The sequence below is a fragment of the Ambystoma mexicanum genome, chromosome 14 (assembly GCF_040938575.1).
Source record: "Ambystoma mexicanum isolate Mex_15411 chromosome 14, UKY_AmexF1_1, whole genome shotgun sequence".
NCBI classification, from domain to species: domain Eukaryota; kingdom Metazoa; phylum Chordata; class Amphibia; order Caudata; family Ambystomatidae; genus Ambystoma; species Ambystoma mexicanum.
In genome coordinates this window covers 535,648,286-535,665,618 of record NC_090940.1, presented here as the reverse complement: position 1 = coordinate 535,665,618, position 17,333 = coordinate 535,648,286, and the positions used below count along the sequence as shown (strand labels likewise).

Genomic DNA, 17,333 nt, shown 5'->3' with positions numbered 1-17,333 from the left:
ATGCTGAGGAAGCACCATCTTGCGCCCAGTCATCAACTCAAATGGTAACATTTTGGTTGCAGATGAAGGGGTAGATCTGATGGCCATTAGGACCAGAGGTAATCGGATATCCCAACTTGGCCCAGAATCTGCCACAAACTTCTTTAATATGCTCACAATGGTTCGGTTATATCTCTCTACTGCCCCAGAAGAAGCTGGCCGGTAGGCAATATGCAACTTCCTTTTGACCCCCAGTATCTCCCACATCTGTGTCATTACTTCACTGGTGAAGTGGCTACCCCTGTCTGACTCAATCCTTTGAGGTAGACCGAAACGGGAAAAGATGTGGTTAATCATCAGGGCAGCTGCAGTTTCTGCCTTGCAATTTGGGGCTGGGAGACATTCCACCCACTTGGTAAACAAGCATGTAACGGTCAACATGTACTTGTTTCCTCTAGACGAGCGAATCACAAGGCCTACAAAGTCGATTTGCAAATCTGACCATGGCAGTGTCATCCCCCGCTTTTGGAGAGGCGCGCGGTGTGTGGGGACGTCGGCTGAAATTGCGCACACACAAGACACCCCTTCAAGTATTGGTCAAGGTCCTGCCCCATGTGTGGCCAGTATGCAACCTCTCTTAAGATTTCCAGTGTTGTGTGAAACCCCCTATGACCGGCGGTGGCCGCATCATGGGCGTGACTTAACATCAGGCTTCGAAATGAGGTAGGAACCACCCACTGATCGTGGCCAGCTTTGGATTTCCTTACCAGCAAACCGTCTTGGATTCGGAACATTTTTGGACATTTCATCAACACTCTTAGGTCCTCTTTCCCAATATAATCGGTATCCGTCAGGGGAAAGTTCTCAGGGTCCTCAAGGTGTTGGTAAAACTTACCAATAATTGGATCCCCCTTCTGAGCGGTAATCATATCAGCATCAGGGGTCTCCTTACTCCATTGTGCAATTGAAAGGTCGTTGTGAGCATTTGTCTGGGACCTAGTGATAGCAGTGACCTGGATTTCCCCCAACAGGGACTCAATCTCAATTAGATCCCCTTGGATGGCGCCGGTTTTGGCCAGCTGATCAGCTAAGTCATTTCCAGTTTTGTCTGGTCCCTCTACTTTGGAATGACCCTTGATCTTTTTCCAATAGATGGTCATCTCATTCGAGGTGACCAGATCATCAATGTTTTGGATCAACTTCCCATGTTTCAAGGGTTTGTTGTTAGCACATAACATGCCTCTGGTTTTCCAATTAACCAGGTGCTCCACGAACCCGTTCCGTACATAATCCGAATCTGTGATTATGACCAGTTCGTGGAGTTGATGCTGGACAGCAGTGAGGATGGCCTGATGCACAGCATTCAATTCTGCCACCTGACTACTTCGGGGACCAATTTTGTATCCAGCGGAGGGTTCTGGGGACTCATTCACCCATGCATTCCCTACGCCGGCCACCAGTTCTTTCTCCCCGTCGTTGTCAACATGGTAAGAGCATCCATCCACATACACAGTGGGCATTCCCTCACACTTGTCTTCTTCAAAGACTTTGTGGGGGGAATTAAGGTATGCCTCCATGTTGTCCTTTATTTTTAGACTTTCGTCCTCGAGACAGTTTTCTCTGGCACAATCATGCAAGTCAGCCAGACCTTGCGCGAGGGGACTCTTCTTGTTTTGGCCATATCTGACCTCCACAGGAAAGCCTTGCATTGACAGAATCCAGGAAGTAATTCGGGAATTACTCACATTTCCGGCCCGGATTCTGTCACTTTGGAGATATTGCAGAGGCTGGTGTGGAGTCTCCACTATGATGTGTTCCCCCTGGATAAACGGGCGGTAATTCTTCAATGCCCACACCGTTGCCAGGAGTGCCTTCTCACAATCGTTGAATTTTTCCTCCACAGAGGATAAAGTTTTGCTCGCATAGGAGATTACTTTATTGACCTTGTCATGCTTTTGGTATAATACTGCCGTCAAGCACGTATTAGAGAACCCCGTCTCCAGGAAGAACTCCTTGTTTCTGACAGGGTAACCTAGGCAAGGCGCTTTTGAGAGGCTTCTTTTGAGTTGTTTTACCGCCTCGGCTTGTTCTGGACCCCATTCCCACTTGACCCCCCCCTTCAGGAGATGAATCAGAGGTCTGGTGATCTCTGCGTAGCCCTCAATGAACTTTCTGCTGTAATTAGTCAGTCCAGGGAGGCTCCTTAGTTCCCGCAGAGTTGTGGGGTCTTTCAGTTTCTGAAGTGCTTCCACTTTCTTTTCCTGGGGACAGAGACCCTGAGGAGTAATCTCATGCCCCAAGAAATTAACACGGGTTCTACACCACTGTGCTTTCTGAAAGGAAAGTTTTGCTCCGGCGGCCCTCAACTGCGTCAGAACATAACGGATCTCCGCTATGTGTTCCTCAACAGATGAACTTTTGATGAGGACATCATCTACATAAGCCAGGTTACCCCTCGCACCCAGGTCGGGCATGGCCTTATGTAGGAAAATATTGAACTCATTACCGGAGTTAAGGTATCCGAAGGGAGTCCGGGTCCATGTATACTGCTGGCCCCCAAAGGTAAAAGCCAGCTTGTATTGGTCCTCCCTACTGACCGGCACGGTCCAGTATCCATTGGTCAGGTCTATTGCAGTGAATACCTGTGACCCCTGAATCTGGGCCAGCCCTTGGTCAATGTAGGGCAGAGGCCATCGGGAAGTATGGAACGGTTTGTTGAGCTCCCTAAGGTCGGCGCAGAGTCTCCACTGGCCGTTTGGCTTCAATATTCCTAGCACCGGATTATTGAAGGTGCTGTGGACTGGACGGATTATTCCCCGGGACTCAAGGTTCTTAATTATTTCAGTAAGGGACTCCATTGATGCGAGAGGCAAGCGATATTGCTTCACAAACACAGGAGTCATGCCAGGGTCCGTGGGGATTGTTGTTGTGTGGATGTCAGTGCGACCACAGTCATATGAGTCTACCGCAAAGAGATCTTGGAAATCCAAGAAAACTTGTTTCAACTTTTGCTTTTGTTCCAGAGTCACACAGGCATCAGCTAGGTTGACTCTCTCTTCCACCATCTGCCTGAAGCCTGGAAAGACTTCTGGTTTGGCTATCTCCGCGGCCTCCTCCAGCTGGGTGGAGAAGTCCCTGGTCAGAGTGCTGATTTGGACCGGAGGCTTCAGGTGGGAAAGGCAGCCCTCATGGACCTGGAAAATCACCTCATCCCTCCTGCAGTCACAAGTCACATCTTCCTTACCATAGGGGCAGGAAGTGTACACCAGGAAGTTCCCCCCATGCTGGGTAAAAATCCTGTCTGGTGTTGTATTGTCCTCACTGTCGCTGTCAACGCAGTCCTTGGGGATTGGCCCTAACAGTTCATTACCTAAATCAATGGAAAAATGTCGGTCATCAACCTTTAAGTCGCTGTTATCCACCTCTATTAGAATGGTGTCATGTTCTATGTTGACTACTGGTGTTGGGTTTACCCCTAACCCTTGCTGTTGGAGAGAAGCATTTAGATGTATGTAAGCATCAGGGTTTTGCAAATATTGTCCTCTTTTAGCTTTCACTTCCAGGGAGAATTGTCGGGTCCTTTCTGGGATGGTGACTTCCTCTTTGATCTGAATTTCAACTGCATAAGGTAGCAATTGAGCTGACCTAAATGCTTTTTCTGGATCATCAAAGCCCATGGGATTATCTGCTAATCGGGACCAAGCTTTGAAGTTTATTAGGTCCAAACTAATGGCAAAGCGATTGAGAATGTCACTGCCTAAGTAAAAGGCGGCAGGGACATCTCGCACGACCCAACAATTGTGGACTATGCTCTTGTTGCCAATGGAGATTTTGATCATACACCTGCTTGGCAGGAGATGTTTGGAATTAGGTGCTTCCAGGTCCATTTCCCATTTGTCTATCAGTTTGAAGGTGGGAATGGCTGGATCTTTTGGGAGTTGGCGAAACATGGCTTCGCTGATGAAGCTCTTACCATTGTTCACGCACACTCGAGCGAGAACAGAGTCCTTCCCATCATTTAACTGAACAGGGATGAACAACTGCTCTCCAATTTGCTGAATATCAGCCAGGCTCTGAGCTGATTTCACATCTTTCTGGACTATAGGAGTGGGAGTTTCTGATTGTGGATTAGTAAAGAATTTCCGGGTTTTTCCTTCCAGTGTGGAATACCACCTTGAACTGGAAGGAAGGTTGATTTTCAGAAATAGAGAGGACCCCCCATCACCAGTCTGTTGTCCTACTGCTATTACTGTCACGTCTGGAATTTGGTTGTTCTGGAAGTGAAATTCTACTTGGTCAGATTTTTGTTCAACCATGTGGCAGGTGCCGTTTAAACTAACATGGTTGACACTCTGTTTTAATTTTATTGGTCGGCTAGTCTACGCAATCTATTAAGGGTGACAACCTCCTCAGGAGGTCATTCCCCAGTAAACAAGGGGTGCCCTCTGGAGTCACTACTATGACCGGGTGTTTCACCTTGTGTTGCCCGATCTTAATGTCCAAGTCTGCAGTCCCCTCAACGGGAATTTCCTTCCCGTCAAAGTTCTGCAGTTGTCCAGGAAGAGAGGTGAGAGGAATTTGGTAATTCTCTCCCCTTCCTGCATTCAGTTCGTCAAAGGCCCTTCTGGACAGAAGGGTAGCTTGAGATCCACTGTCCACCAGTGCCAAAATTGTACCCTGCCCCTGTACTTGTACCGGGGCATAGTATCTTCCCTCCTTCTCCTCAAGGGGGCACAGATAATGCACATTTTTGGACAACTGGTGGGCTAACTTTCTAGTTTTGGACATCGCTAGCGAAGAGATTTGGGCAGAATTCTGTGGAGACCCTTGGGAATCTGAAAGAAAAAGTTGGCAACTGGAGATCAGAGCCATTGTGGGTTCCCCTGGCTCCGGTTCTGGACCGCCCCCCCCTTTTTGGAGGCAGTCACCAGGATGGGTTTGAACCAGGGGATTTTCTTGCTGTTGGTTCTGGGATGAGATGGTGGGCGGCGGTAGCTCAGTCTCCCCATCTCCCCAGTCTGGATTTGCATCCCTAGGGACCCATTTTTCTTTGGGAGGAGTTCCCCCCTCTCTGAAGGAGAAGATCCTTTCCCCAGGATCCTCTGAGGATCCCTCTCCCTCAAATTGGAAGATCTGTACCTCCTCCTCAAACTGAGTCTGTTTGGGTCTTTTGTTTCTCCTACCCCCCCTCTGCTCCTTAGGAGGCAGACTTTCAGGGGGAAGAGATTTTGTTTCCGGTTCCTGGGTTTCCAGGGGCTGTTTACAAGTGGGGAAGGAAGCTTCCTCCAAGGCTTTACACCCCCCTTCCCTTTGTGCCTCCTCCCTGGGAACCAGTGAGTTATCGGGGTGCTGCCCCCGTCATTGTTCTGGAGCACCAGGTCCAGAGTTGGGTGCGTTCTGCGCCGGCATGCCGATCTGAGGGTTCTGCTGAGCCCTCAGTATGTGACCCAGATCCCGCGCCATGTTTTGAACCTGGCGCTCTAACTGGGAAACCCGCTCAGGCTGATACGGGGCCCTGTTTTCTCCCCTGGGCTGATCCCGGGAAGGGTAGCTATCCCTTCTTTGGTAGTACCCCTGGTTGGGAAGATTTGGATAACCCTCCACCCTTGGCCTCCCCTCTCCCGGATTCGGTTGTCTGGGCTCAGGGAATTGGGGAAAGAAGGGTGGAGGATTTTGGGGCTGGAAGTTGGGTGGATACCTGGGGAAGAAGTTCTGCCCAGGGTTTGGTGAGTTTCTGCCCTCCTGTGAGAAGTTGGGAGGGAAGTTCTCTGGGTTAGGTGCTTGGCTGGATCCCCCCTCTTGGGCTGGAGGAGTCCACACATAACCCAGGATGGGTCTGTTTCCCTTGTAACGGGGGCTTACATAATCAGGAGAGCGAGGGACCCCATTTGTGGGGCTGCCTCCCTGGCTCCCTGTCTGTGACTGGACCGAGGACCTTATGGGCCTAGCATTATTAGGTGCAGGTAGGTTTTTAGCCCCCCCCCATCTCCAAATCTAAAACAGGGGTGACCTTTACCTCTGCCACCTTGGCAGCAGCAGGGGTGTTGTTGGCTTTGGGGTTTTTGGGCGCATTATTTTTATTTTCTATTGGCTTCTGCACCTCATAGATCCGGGTCGCCTGTTCAATGACCCAGTCTAAAGATCTTTTCTCGTGAAAATCCCTCACGAGCTGGGTCATTATGTATTTGGGCAAGGCATGGAAAAACGTATTAATAAATTCTCTGCTATCCGTGCGCACCCTTCTTGTGGTCTGTGCAAAAGCACGCTTTAACTCCTGCACAAATTCTTGTGGGGCCTGATCCTCCCCACATTGTAAATTGTAGGCTGCCTTGCGAGCCTCTTGAGGATTTATCTGAGTAGAAAAATGTTTCAAGATGGCCGCCTTATAGGTGGACCATCTTAAATGATTTTGGTCCTCCAGCCCCGCAAAGAAACTGGAGTATTCCGGGGAGAAGGTCCACTTTACATATTGAATACAGCTTTGGCTGTCCTTCAAATGGAAAGTCTCCATCATTTGCTCAAACAACTCTAAGTGCTCCCAAACAGAATACTTGGCGTTCTTATGATAAGGCGTGATGACGCTCCTGATTGCCTTAATCTGCTTTAAGGGGTCCTTAAGCAAGGCCCTTTTTGTCTTATTGGCCCTTTTGGTCCGGGTAACCCTGGTCCATTCATCTTCTGACTCAGAGGCACTGCTCCCAGAGGTTCCCGTCTGTTCTTCCAGGTTTTTCTGGATTCTGCGAGCCTGGGAATGGCTGGCAGAATGTGGGGACCTGGTCTCCTGTGTCCTGTACCGCTCAGAGGAGTCTTCAGATCCCTCCTTGCTGCCAGGATTTGATGGGTACCCCCCCACTGACCTAACTGGGCAGAGGTTTTCAGGATGCCCTTAATGGGCCTACTCTCCTGGGGTTCCCCATCAAATTGCACTGTGCTTGGGTGCCCATACCCGGATGCCCGCCCCTCCATTTCTGGGTGGTACTGGCCTATGAGCCCCATGCTTCTGGCTGGATAGTAATCTGCCATCCCTGTGGCCCTGTGCTCATGTGCGCCAGGGGACATGGGGGTGGCAGAGTCCAGGGACTGAGAGAGATAAAAGCCTCTGGTACTAGGGCTCCTGGGGTTATGCTCAGGAGTTTCTCTTTCCCAGCGAACCTCATCTCTATCCGCCCCTGCTCCCTGTTGCAATGCAAGAGCCTGCGCCTTCAGTTCCTCAGTTAAGGCCTTACTAGACTCTATCAGTCTCTCCTGCATCGCTACCTGTTGTTGGAGTCTATCATTGTGCTGGCAGAGAGCCTCATTCTCTCTCTGTGCCTCCTGATTGGTCCTGGAGCACTGGGCCAGTTTTTGCTGCAGGAGGGTTACCTCCTGAGCTGTGTCCCTATTGGCCTGCTCCTTTCTTGCCAGAGCATCCTCCACCCTCCTGGTGTGTTCTAACAAGTTCTGGTGTTCTTTTTGGAGGTCACCCAGCCCCTGGAGGGCCAAGTGATTTTCTTCTGTTTTTCTTTTTAAATGGCAGACTTCCTGGCCTAAGGCGTCTCTTTCCTGACTAAGAGCCTGCATTTGTGCCGCCAGGTCGTCCCTCTGCCTTTGAAAGGCACCAGCTTTCTGGCGTTCTTCATCAAACTCTGCCTGGGTATCCAGGTCTTTCAAAATCAGCTTGTTGCTCTCTGCCTTCACTCTATCTAGATGACTTTGCAGGGTGGCTACCTGCTCCGTGCATGCCCTGTTAAAGTCTAATTGTTGCTCCAGCTTTTTCTGGCTCTGCAGTAAGGAGTCCAAACTGTCTTGGTGCTCCTTCTGCAGGGCCAGAAATCTAGTATCCTGGTCAGCCTTTTCCTGTTGCAGTATATCCATGTCCTCTTTTATTTTAATGATATACTGCCTACTATCATTTTCTGACTCCTGGCTCCTCTGCAGCCTCTGCTCAGAAGAGTCCAGATCAGATTGGGCCTTCTGTAATGCCAGCAGTTGCCTACTCGCCAGATCTTGGCCTTCAGCACATTTGTCCTGCATGGCTTCCATATGTAAATATAAATATGCCGCTACCCTGGCAATCTTGTTGTGCTCATCCTTGGCCTTAGAGGACATTTATAGTTCACTCAGGGCCACATGTAAGGGACCCTGGTCTCTCCATATATCTGACCCTGTTTCCGTGATCTGGGGTGCGATTGCTTGCAACCAGACCGTCTGGTCCTGATGAGTCCACTCACCTCTCACAAATAGCTTATGTAAGAAGTGCTCTCTGGCTATTTTCATATCTACCAAGGTCGTCATTCTGGAATTTGAGTTCCTTCCTGACTTACAGAAGTTTGTATTTTATTTTTGCAAAACAGACCTTTTCCTTAGAGCGTTCCTTTGAGGAGTGCTTTACAGCGTAACACAGCGTGTTGATCCGACCGGATATGTGTATCTGGTCAGCTGGCACACTGTATTAATCTGCACAAGTGATAGATCTAATCCGGAATCCCCGGCTACGAGCCCCCAATTTGTAAGAGGATTCAATTCAACACTACAGCTAAGTCAATGCCTAGTCTGGGATACTGAATGGAAACCCTTATTGATATATCTTTATGTCCAGTTCATGCGTTCTGGATGACTACCCCTATATAACACCCCTCTCTTGGAATTCCCCTGACCCCACTGAGCCAAGAAGTAGTTCTGTTTTGCAAGTTAAAAGGTTTATTTGAGAATTCAAACAATATATATATATATCACACTTTATAATAACGTAATAATTGAATATCACACTTAATCTGATATGATAAAGATTAACAACGGAGAATCTGGCACTAGCACACTTCTTTATAATCACTAAGGAGTTGACATGAAATGGATAAGGTAGCACACTGGTAAATAGGGACAGAAGAATAATGTGGTAGAGAATGCTTTATAGGGTTCAAGGAAATGCAAGGTTGAATGAATGAAATGCAGTATAGAAGATAAACTGATATGGTTTCACAAAAGACAAGGTAATCACTTTCCCTTTGTGGCAATTCACCCCCCCTATACAATGTAAGGAGATGGAAGGAAAAGCACACGGTTCAGGTATACAATCACAATGTAATACAGAGTTCCAGTTTCCCAGCAAGCTTAGAGGAGAATAGATATGAGTTTTACACAGGCTCAAAATGCTTTAAAATGTGATAGCAATATATTGGAAAATGTGCTAAAATGATTTTAATTCCCTCTGGAGGTTCAGGTTGAGGATTAGTTGGTTTAAATAAGTTCAGGCTTACTTTAGCAATGTTCTAGGAATGATTGGCAGGTTAAACGAATTTTTGGCAAATGAAAGCAAGGAAGCTGCTGTTTTCACACGTGGAGAAATTTGCAAATCGCGGTAAAATTCGCGAGTGCGTTTTTCGCGATTGCGGCAAAAGTATAGGGAATAGGAATGCGGTTCTAGGTTCGTTGGAAAGCCAAGATTCCCAGCTTTCAGAGGAAAGTTACTGCAAGTCTCTAAGACAAACGGTCACGGAGATATGAGCGATATGGTAAAGGTCGTTTTTCAGATTTGAAATTTTAAAAGTTCAAAGTGAAAAGTTACAGCTAGCAACTAGAAATGACAGGTGACAGCTTTGCAAATGACAGGTGACAGTTAGGAGACAGTTCTGGTTAGATTAAAATAGATTGAATTATATTATTTTAACTAAGAGATTGGTTCTGCACAGTTCTGCTAGGTACTCACAATATATTTAGAAATAGAATGGGCCTCGCCACGGATCTGGTCAGGTTTTCTTCACTCGCCACGGACGGTCTCTGCGCACAGCGGTCTGGGTCAGCTCTCTGGTTCTGCGAACAGCGGTCTGGGTCAGCTCTGCTCTGCCTCTGGTTCTGGATACTGCTCTGCTTTCTCTGGGTACAGCACTGCTTCTGGATCTTTCTGCACAGCTTTCTCTGGACCCAGTGCTGATCTGCACGGCTCCTGGATGCTGCTATCGCTGTTAGGTTTGCTGGATGCTGAGGCCCACTGAGAAGAGTTCTCAGTTTGTGGGTTTAGGTCCTTGCTTTGAGTTCTGAATCAAGTTCTTTGGAGTTTTAAAGTCTAAGTGTTGAATCTAGTATCTTCTGGATGTTGTGTGGTCCGGCAGAGCGTGTTGCAGCAAATGGAATTGAATGTCCCTATTTGTCCTGACTGTCTGCTTTTATGTGTTTTGAAAGTGGGTGGAGAGGCTAGCTTTCTAGACCCAGGCCCTCTCCACTTGTCATTGGCCACTTCATCCTCTTCCCCTTGATTGGGGGAATGAAATGAAGTGTCATCATGATGAGGTCTGTTTATGATACAGAGAACCCACCCCTGTCAAATTACACACAATCTATATTTTATCAAAAAGACATATTTGCACAGGTACACATTTGTTTAAAATTACATGCACCCATCACATATCACAGGAGGTATACCCTGTCCAAATCTGCTCTTCCTGAGAGCTTGCATTGAGAAATGGCAACATTTTGCACTTTTTAACTGGTTTTGCAATATCGGACATTAACCCAAATTTACACACATGTGCGCAAGGAGTATGGACATTAATTGATGAAGTGTCAGATTTTTAACATGCATACATTTTAAGTAATACCCTCTTAACTGCTAGCTTGCCCCCAGATCATACCACGGGTTGTAAAAACCTCTTAAAATGTGGGCAGAAAAATCACAAGAATTATGGTATCATTTATAAAATTTTCACAAGTCCGCTCTATGAATGATCCATCTTTTTAGAGTTATGTTCTGGCCCCAAAGGGGTGTGGTTTCCCCCCAGCACAAGGTTGAATTTCTGGTTTTTCCAGTTCTGCCAAGCTCAGGGACCCTTCCCCTCCCAGCTGCTGCCAAGAGGAAGCTGTTTTACGGTCCCCCCAATAAAGCATCTGCCTGGGTCCTGGAAGGCCCATTGTTCAAGAGGAAGCCATTTATGCCCTCCCCCCAATAAACCCTCTGCCTGGGTCCTATGTTTAGTCTCTAGCAGTCCCTTGGTAATTCAATCAGAGAAGTGTCATATCCCTTTTGGTGGGAACAGCAAAAGGCAGCTAGGCCTGGGAACACAGCTGTTGTGCAAGTCTCAACTCCTGTCGGGGGTAGCTGGTGGGCAGAATTCAGTTCCTTAAGCCAAGCCCCAGCTAATGTCACTTTTAGTTACCTAGTTTTATGCATTCAAATAAAACTAACAATTTTTACATATGCAGCTATAATGCTGATTCTAAGTTTAAAACTATGACATTTAAACAATTGCAACCTATGTGACACTCAAAGTAGGTCACTCATTTCTTTTAAACATTTAGATTTTTAGTGTCTTTCAGTCCAAATTTACTTAAACTGCTGAAATCCACAGCTCAGCCAGTCTTGTTATAAACCTTCAAGTCACTTCAGAATATAACTTTACATTGTATCCACCTCTCAGTAAGTCTTTCTTTGGCCTGCTTTGGGTTCATTTATTCAGTTTTACACAAAAAAAAGTCTGGTGTTGTTTTAAAACGCTGGCTTTCTGATAGTGGTGAGTACTGGTAATGCACCCATTTTTGGGATTTAAGAAAATGAATTCCCCACAATTCTAGGTTGCTTTTGGCAATCAGCATTGCCATTCCCAATGGTTTCAGGCTACTGTGTGGGTAGTCCAATGGTGGTTTTAGGCAGTGCCCTTCTGTGCCCATAACATCGGCAAAATGGGTGGCAGCCTATTCTTCATGCACTTCCCTGGGCATTTTCTGGGAATCTCTGGCCATCATGATGTTTTCAATGCCAGTACTGCATAGTTTTTGAGGTAGGGCTCGGATGCATGGGTAAAAACATCCCACATGATACATAAAAATGTTTGCGTAAGAAGGCACCACTGATGAACCCATCGAGGTGCCCGCTATCTAGAGATAGTATTTCCCCTCAAATCTGAAATAGTTATTGTGCAAAATCATATTGATTAATTTGATTGCAAAAACTTTCTGTATCAGGGTTACTTCATGTCTCAATAGAAACCACTCCATGGCCTCAATGCCCTCATTGTGGGGAATAGATGTATAGAGGCTATTCACATTGAGTGTGAATAATAGCAAATTATAATCATCCAATGAAGCTTGGGGTGTGTATTCTCTAGCAGCATCTGGCTGAGACAGGCAAATGGAAACATTGTGCCGCTCAAATAGCATGGCACAATCAAGACATAGTCAAGGCAATATTTTACACTTTAAAGATGACCAGGCCCTGCCCATCTGGGATCCTGAACTAACTTACCTTGAGGCAGACCTGCTATTTCCTGAAAAAGGGAGGAAAGGACCAGAATGGGCCTGCTAACTGAGACTTCCCTGGAAACATTTGAGGGTGTCTTCTGACTTTGCACCTTTAAAGACTAATCCAAAATGGGTATAATATCTACTCTCTAGCCACTGTTTTTATTTTTCTGGTTAAGTCCCCGAAGGGGGTGGTTTGGGAGAATTAAATGGGAAATGTACAGTGCTTTCCCACTGCATTTAAAATTAAGTAAAATATAATTTCAATCCAATCCAAAACGCTCTTGTAAAATGCATGCGCAGTGATACAGATCTGCATGCAATGTTTTGTAAATTATAATCTCATTAAATTGTAGCCAAAGTGTTTGCACATAATAGCTAACATTAAGCAGTGATATGAAGGCATCCCTACCATAGACCAATGAAGATCTGCTTTATAATGTGTGTTCTGTGAAGGCCATATCAATTTAATAAGGAATGTAAATGAGTACAAATTTAGTAGTGTCATTTCTACCCCATAACAATTATGCGTATTTAAATCCCATATATCCCTCATTCTTGAAACTGCACTGTGGCACTCTATTAGTGAGGTGAAGTGGAGGGGCACCAATACCGTTATGCGTTCTGAACCGATAATATTGCTTCCCATAATCAAAACCTGCAGGATTTTGATGCTATTCCTTATAAGATTATTATAACTGTGCTAACATAATAATAATGAAGATTTACAAACAGCTAAAGAAAAAGTGGATGCAAAGACAAGAGAAAGCACACTTATACCTAAAGATAAGAAACAATCACCAACCCATGTATATGTATCAAAATTCTCTCAGAATATGGAAATTAAAAGATGCATCACCAAGCATTGGACTATACTGAAAAATGATGAAAGAACGAAAAATCTTTTTTCACATGCCCCTACTTTTGCCTATCAGAGAACTAGTAACTTGAGAGTTTTGCTAGTCAATACCAGAAACACAACAAAGAAGAAGAATAAACCCAAAAGAATAGGAACCTTCCCTTGTCTGAACTGCAGCAACTGAAAACATCATAAAAGGGGAACTAGTTCCCCACCCGTACACCGGAGAGAAGATCACAATTAAATGTTACACCACTTGTAACACAGAAAATTGCATTTACTGCATACGATGCACATGCAGACAATACTATGTAGGGGAAACAGGCAGAAAAATAAAAACCTGCATGAATGAACATAAATCATGCATACGTAACCACAATGCAAACTCAGCAGTTGCAAGACACTTTAATGAAAAGAAACACAACATCGCACAGAGTAAGTTTCAAGTGTTGGAAATTATTGAAGCACAAGGTTCCTATATGGACATCAAAAGAAGAAGGCAACAGAGAGAAGCCTACTGGTAGATCGATTGGAGGCTCTATCCCCAAGAGGACTAAATGAAGAATTGGACCTTAACTGTTTTTTATAATTACGTGACCCTAATTGTTCTTTACAAGAATGTGCATAAACAGTAATTGTTGATTAACTTTTTTAACATCTAGATCCTAAATTTAATTGCGAAAGCAAAATACATTTGCATCCGAAAGTGCCCGTATCAGCGTTTTCTACACTATAAGAATATGTGCAAATAGCATTTCATAATTATTCTTTAAGTATAAAATAATATTTATAGACCCAAAAAGGTTTTGCAATCGCTCACTGCGATTTCCAAACAATAAGATCATAACTGACCCATTATCTTGCAGCCAACACAAATATGTAGTCATTAGACATGAGTACATAGACACAGCACCACTATGTTTACAACTCTGTGAGCCAACGACAAAAACAAAGGAATAAAGTTGCCCCCACCAAAATGGCCGACACACGCAGTTACGTGCGGCCATGTTGGTACCTAGCGTTGATATAGCAACGCTCAGGACCTTAGCAAACATTTGCAGCCGGCGCGGAGAAGGAACGATCGTAAGCTTGTAACAAGCTAAGCGACTGCAACAGAACGGCAGTCAACGATCGCTTAGAAAACATTATGCCGATACTGTTTAAACTTATAGGGATCTGTTAACACGATCTTACCTCCTATTGTAGAGTGAGCATTACGAGATCGTGTATCTCGTCACACAGAGAATCAATACGGCAAACAGGTCAGTAGTCCACATAGGGTGCACATTGCCACAAATACAAGAATACTCCTCTAATAATTATATGACACTATATGAGGGAAGAGAATATTAACAACAACAATGGGCACACTGCATGGGTTTATGCTAGTAAGCAAACTCGGATAATGCACATGAGAATACAGAGGGATAACTTGGTAACTTTCACGTATATATCGAAGACAACATTGGCACTGGACATGATAAATAAGATGGTTCACAGATGCTATAAGGAATGATAATTGAGAATTGCTATAACAGAAATGCTATAACAAAATATATTCAAGAGATACTTTTTGCTTATGTTTTCTCCTATCTGTTGATTGTGTGTTTGTAACTGTGGGCGCCCTGTACATATTATATGGATCAAATGTGTTTCATTAATGTCTTTATGCATAATTGATTTGAACATTTCAATATATAATGTATCCTTGGTGTTTATGATTTAGTTGACATTTACAACCTGGCTCTGAAGAAGGATTTCATTCCAAAATGCATTAGCCACATAGAGTTGCATCATTGTTTGCCTCTGATACAGCATTAGCCTAATTGGTGAAGCTGCAGTTCGAAAAAATTGGATAACTGAAATCCAAGAGATACTTGAGAAATAATGGATCTTAACATAACTATACCTAAATGACAATTTTTTGACAAAGTCTAACAAAATTGCTGAACCCGAAGTGGGTATGCGGCCCACACCGAAGGCTTAAAAGTCTTGGTCTCTTTGCTTCAGTTTACTTACAGTGCCCTACACGGTGGCACTGACCAGTGGGCTGCACCCTACTAATGAACTTTTAACAAACAAAATAAATACGCAAAACTAATAGACATTGATTAAAGCAGCAGCGCTGCACTCTTGTTCTCTCTTTTTGCTAACATAATAATAAGCCACAGCAGCATATTTACCTGGGAAATATAAGACATGCAACAGTTCTCTCAGATTACTTACATTATTGGTGTTATTATGGAAATCGAAGTTCTTTGATTCATTTGTAAATGTAACTTCATGAGTAATTTGAAGACAGACGACAAGCAGAAGAATTAAGTCCAGAACACCTATAACTATTCCGTATTAAACATGTAATGATTTGATTAGGGAAAAGGATGTTTGTGTGAGAGAAATGTGAGATTTAAGCAGGTGCATTATTTTAAGTGAACAAGCCGCCTGTGATTGTGCAATACTGTGGTGACTTCCACTACACAAAGTTTGGGGACCACCTTTGATTCATTTATTTTCATAAATTTGAGTTTTGATAACACCACCTGTTTCTTTCCCATAATTGTGGGGTGGCACTATATCTTCAAGAGGGCATTACATCAGGCGTGCCCGCTTAGTGAAGAAGCCATATATTAATCAAAATATATCTTACAAACCTTATGTATTAATCAATACACTGTGTGATAATGATGAACGTTGTGTGACAGTTTACACATAGGAGGAGACATGGTCCCTAGGTGTATCCTTCTAGTTCCAATATGAAAGAAAAGATTGAAACTCTTTTTTAGCTGATTCTGAAGCATATAATTCTGCAGCTTTTGACACAGTGCACCATTCCATTCTTTGATCTTCTGTATCCTTCCTTCATATATCGCATTCCACTCTCTCCTGGTCCATTGCTTATCTCTCTGATCAGTCTTCTCTCCTTCCCGTGCTAACTTGTCTGGTTCTGTACCTTTACACTTTGGTGTTCCACAAGGCCTTGTCTGTGGCCCTTTTCTATTCTCTTTACCTTTATTATTCTGCTTTCATCTATTATTCTCTCATTTTGCCTTCGGTGCCCTTTCTATGTGGATGACTGTCAGATTTTCCATTATTTTCATACCTTTTCTGATCAGCTCCATTCAACTCTATAATTATCCATCTGCTATTAGGCTTTCTTCCTCCCTTCAGTTTAACCCTACTAATAGGGACATTCTATTTGTCTATCTCCTGTCCCTCACAGCTGTCCACACCTTCTATTATTTTCCCCTCAGAACATCTTTCCCTTCATTTATATGCCTAAAATCTTCCTGTCCTTTTTGACGCTTTACTCACTTATATGAATCACATCTTTCGCTTGTACTTTCATGTCACTTTCAGATCCATAACATTCAGAAAATGTTGCCTTTCGTTAACTGTACTGCCACTATAATGCTTATATCCTCTGTCATTTTCTCTTGTCTTTACTGTTATCTAATCTTGTCTTGGGTCTCCCTATCTATATGCCATATCCTCTCTTCACTCTATTTTGAACTCTGCTATTTTTCTTCTATACCCCATCCTCCTCGTTCTCATAATTCTCCTTTTTCTTCTGGTCATTAGCTTTTAGAACCCATCTCCATTTTCACTTCCTATATACTGTCTTTAAACGTTTGCATGTCCTTGTATCTCCTTAACTTGCCTCTCTCAGTTCTGTGCATTCTCTGAATCCCGCAATTTGATCTTCTTCCCGTTTTCTACTCACTGTCCATCGTCCTCTCTGTGTCATTCCTGATCCACTCTTTTTCCCATTTTGCTCCCAAAATGTGTCACTTTGATAATGACCTACTTAGGCCTCTTGAGTGAACCTCATTTTGAGACTGGTTCTTATTTTACCTTGCAGGAAAGTCTTTCCAACCAAGAAGAAATGTTTTGTACTAAACCGAGTTGGTGGCAAGTGTTTTTTTGGTTTCTTCTGCACTACCATGGAGATAAAGAGTTGATTCCAATTTCACCTAAAAAATGGTTATTGTGTTTAATGGTGCTTGGTGTATTTAACTGATTGTCATCGCTTTGCAGCTGGTTGCATGTCCCTTGACTATTGGCTTGAACATGGCTTTGCTTTCTTTTATTGTTGCAGGCATAATACATAAATTCGGGCTACTCCAGCCATAAACTCAAAGGAGAGCTTTCACACGTCTTGTTGGTGCCCCCATTGGGCCAGTACAAAGAATAGCAAGAGAGCCACACCAAATCGTTGACCTTGGTCCTCGCCAAACACACTACAGATTGGCGTGCCCAGGGTGTGTTCCGTCGTCATCTGCTCAAT

General features: G+C 44.4%; 1 protein-coding gene across 1 annotated transcript in view; it reads left to right on the top strand.

Annotated features, from left to right (window-relative positions):
* SLC25A47 (solute carrier family 25 member 47) overlaps positions 1-17,333 on the top strand; it is a 305,790-nt gene that overhangs the window by 138,136 nt on the left and 150,321 nt on the right. The window lies entirely within an intron of this gene.